This window comes from Ambystoma mexicanum, chromosome 5q (assembly GCF_040938575.1).
Source record: "Ambystoma mexicanum isolate Mex_15411 chromosome 5q, UKY_AmexF1_1, whole genome shotgun sequence".
In the NCBI taxonomy this organism is placed as follows: Eukaryota; Metazoa; Chordata; class Amphibia; order Caudata; family Ambystomatidae; genus Ambystoma; species Ambystoma mexicanum.
In genome coordinates this window covers 401,970,849-401,974,846 of record NC_090933.1, presented here as the reverse complement: position 1 = coordinate 401,974,846, position 3,998 = coordinate 401,970,849, and the positions used below count along the sequence as shown (strand labels likewise).

General features: G+C 47.2%; 1 non-coding gene across 1 annotated transcript; it reads right to left on the bottom strand.

Annotated features, from left to right (window-relative positions):
* Positions 1 to 3,410: 3,410 nt before the first annotated feature.
* On the bottom strand, positions 3,411 to 3,482 carry TRNAQ-CUG (transfer RNA glutamine (anticodon CUG)). The gene has a single exon. It is a non-coding gene; the product is annotated as a tRNA-Gln (tRNA).
* Between the last annotated feature and the right edge of the window lie 516 nt (positions 3,483 to 3,998).

Sequence of the window (3,998 nt, the reverse complement as noted above, 5' to 3'; positions counted from 1 at the left end):
CCAATTGAGAGATTTCAGAGCTGGAGAGATACAATCCCAGGGCTTGAGGCCAAGGACAAGTCTCGCATGCCTGTTCTGGATTAGTTGCAGAGGGCGAAGAGTAGAGGCAGGTAGATTTAGAAAGAGGCTGTTACAATAGTCCAACCTAGAGAGAACCAGAGCTTGGGAGACAGCGAGCTTCTGGGGGAAGGAGAGGAAAGGCGGAGTACCTCTGAGGAGGTGCAGTAGGAAGTTTGACTTTTTAGAGACCTCAGAGATGTGGGCGGAGAAGGAAAGCGTAGAGTCAAAGATGAACCCGAGGTTCTCAGCCTCGCAGGTGGGGGGTAGGAGGAGGGCCAAGAGTGGCTGGCCAGAGAGAGAGGGGAAAACATGGTGAAAGTGTGGCGATGAGGAGGATCTCCGTCTTGCTGGCATTCAGACAAAGATCATTGGCGGCACACCAATCTTGAATGGCAGTTAGGCAATCAGAGATGAGAGAGGGAGAGGAGGTGGCCGATGGCAGCCTGAAAATGCGTTGAGTGTCGTCAGCGTAGCACTGGAAATTTGATGGCAATGCAGTGGGCAAGAGTTGCCAGGTATTGGTTGAAACGCCAGGGCGAGAGGTTAGATCTCTGGGGAACACCATAGGTAGAGAGGAAGATAGATGATAGGCAGGACCCCAGTTTGACCTGGCCTGGTCGATCATAGAGGAAAGATGTCAGCCAGGCTAGAGCCTGATCAGTGATACCCAGGTTATCACAGAGACGGCTGAGCAGGAAGGAAGCAGAGAGTTTCGATTGTACAAGGGATTTGACATGAACCTTGTAGGACCACTCTAACGCCTCACACAGCTCTTTCCTAGGGCTGTCTGGTATTTACAGTTTCAACACAAAACAAAAGGGGTCAGTGAGAGTCCTTTGAATGAGCACTCCTCCAGCGCCTGACCACTCTGCAGCTGGCCATTGTCTGGGCTTTCCCAAAAGTTCAAAAACACCCAAGTTCTTTGTTCCCAAGTTCCTTGCATTCATATAATGTTGCCACTTGCAACCTTGGGCTCAAACACAGTTCGGTTTGCTATCAGCTTCCTCTGACTCACCGGCTGTGTTGAACCCGTTGGCTTGTCTTGCTTCTGGAGTCAAGGACGGTACCATGGTAGCCAGCATGCTTCACCACCTGTGCTATCATTGCCGGAGGGCCCCGTGCACCGTTGACATCGATTACTCCACACGGCAGCTGTGAATCCCGGTATTATGATTTACTGTTCTGAGGTTTTGCGGGTCTTAGTTTAAAAGGCCAAGGGCAGTTCCCCCTTTGTCGTGCCTCCAGGTCTTGCCGCCTTTCTCCTCCGTTTGAGCTGCCGGACCGGTATAGCTGTTTTCTCATGTGTTCGGCCTTGCTCTTAGTGTGCTCTTGTGCACCGCCTTTTATCCCTGTGGGGAAGGTAAAGGGCTGTCAGCTGTGCTTGGTTACTGTTAATTGCCTGACTCTGCCTGACTCTGCCTGACCCTTGAGTTGGGACATGTCAGGTGAACGGCTGTGGTGTTAGTCCATTGTCTATCATGGTGTAAGAAAGTGTTTGTGTCGGAAATGGGCTTTAGGGGGGATTAGAGCTTCTAAATATCTGACAGGGTAGGATGGGGAGACGGTTTTACAAGGAAGGGGGTACTGCATCTCAACCTTTGGTGTCCCACTTCCACTTCCCGAAGACCCCTCATCCAGTTGATCCTCCTCCACTGGTCCACCCCCAGGAACTGGATCCAATAGTGATGGCTGTGTTCTGGCCACCTGGGTGACAGATCTCCAGATACTAGTGGGTGAGACACCTTCAGGTTTCTCACAAAGAGCTTCAGTCTCATATTCATTGACACTGCTTTCGTGGGCATGCACATTGACCCCCAAAGTTCATCTGTTATCTGCAGGGCTAACTCCGCCACCGACTTCCCTCAGGCCTTATCTTCTGCCTTTAGGGTCCCATCCAATATTCCCTTGTGCAATGCGGCCAGTAGCTCACGCAGCCATAGGAGTTAGATATGTAGACAAGCAGTGCATTCTCCAGGGGCTCAAACGGGCAGCAGCCCCATGTACTTTGCACAGCTGCTCTCAGCCTGTAAAACTGCAGAAATTCTGTGGGCCTGCCCCTATGCTCCTCCTGCCAGGTTTGGGATGACAGCAGCTGTCCCTCCGGAAACAGATCCCCCAGGACCTGATACCCCAGTCTGGACCAATGCACCCACAGGGAAGCGTCCCATGGAGGGGAGAGGTCCGGGAATCGCCACAGCGGCAACCACTGGTAGTATGGTCTGCACACAGCCGTCCTAGAAAAGATGGCCGACCAGGCACCCAGCATTGCCTGCACCAGATAAACCAGCATTGCATTTTTAATAGCAAAATATTAAATGAATTAAACCATTATTGTTTCTGTGCACAATTGGTGACTTGCATGTATTGGAATTTTGGAATGGTGTTACCTTACAAAACAATTGCAAACGGTCTGGCTTTTTAGACCATTTTTCCCAGAAAATTTGCTGTATATTGCATTGAAAAACATCTGTATATCTTTCTCCTAGTGCAGTGTGCAGCGTTCCCCTACAACAGCATGATCATCGTGTGAACTGCACAGCGTGCAAGCCAAGCCGCGCCGGGAGTGTGGGTCGACCCATGATTTGTTGCCGAGTTTAGGGGGGGGGGTCTCAGCATGGATCGCAGGGAGCCCTCATATTTGGTGCTACGCCCCTGAATGTATTCGTATGGAATTCACATCCTTTTGACCAGGTACAAATCCAATGCAAATTACATCAGAATCCATTTCATGTCCTCATGAAAATGCCATGCAGGCAGGTGTGAAATGAGACACTGGAGGATGCAGGGCGGAGATCTTACCCCCGCTGTGCACCTCCTCCTTGTCATTGCAGGAAAATCGGGCGGAGAGGGAAATCGGGGTGTAAAAGCATTACACCTTGCTTTTACACCCCGATTTACCAGTACACCCCATTTGAAACTAGGCTGAAACTGATGTTAAAATTGAATTGCAAACAAGAATTGTTCGAAACACTGTCAGCCTGTAATTTGGCACAAATCCATGTCTTCGGAATATTTGTTTCCTCTAATTTTGCCAGCATGAGGTCTGAAATGTATGGAAGTATTAAAAGAGTCATTTGCTGATTTTTAACCAACTTTTTACCGAAAATATTAAAACTGAATTTACAACTGATTTCACATGCAAAATTCGTATGGGACACCCCACATAGCTCCCCATCAGCCCTCAAGCGCCCCCATCTCTGTAAACTCTTTATCTCATTTCCAATCTGTTTTTCCTTTTTTTAAAAAGGCTAGCGAATTTCATAGCAGTGATAATTCTGCACTGAAAAACACGTGCAGTGAATATTCACCAATTAAATAAGTGGCCAACTGAAGGAACATTTTAAAAGTACAGGTCCCACCGAGATTTGAACTCGGTTCGCTGGATTCAGAGTCCAGAGTGCTAACCATTACACCATGGAACCAACTGTTGGCAGGAATGTACATACACCCTCTCCTCAGAGTCACATAACGTTCCTCCACGAAGTTGTAACATGATATTGGGCTAAACTGTTGAACTAACATCCCCACAACTCATACATTACAATGTGAATAATCAGTTTGGCAAATGTCTTTATAAATATATTTATTTTATTTATTTACCTGCCCAGGGGCATCGTGGCGCTGTTACAGGTTGCTCACTTGCCAGGCAGGCATATCATACACTTTTAAGCGTATAGTACAGTAACAGGCCTTAGGGAGGAAAGTCAGTACAGCGCAGGCATACTGAGCTGACACTAAGGTTACAGTTATAGTTATTATACTATAACTATAGTTCTATAAACTTATATATAACTATAGTTATGGTTACCGTTACAGTATACATACATATACATGTTGCTATGTATAGATACATACAGGGAAACCTAAAACTGCACTTGAATTTACATTCATATTTAATAAACTGCACTTGAATTTACATTCATATTTAATGTTCAAGT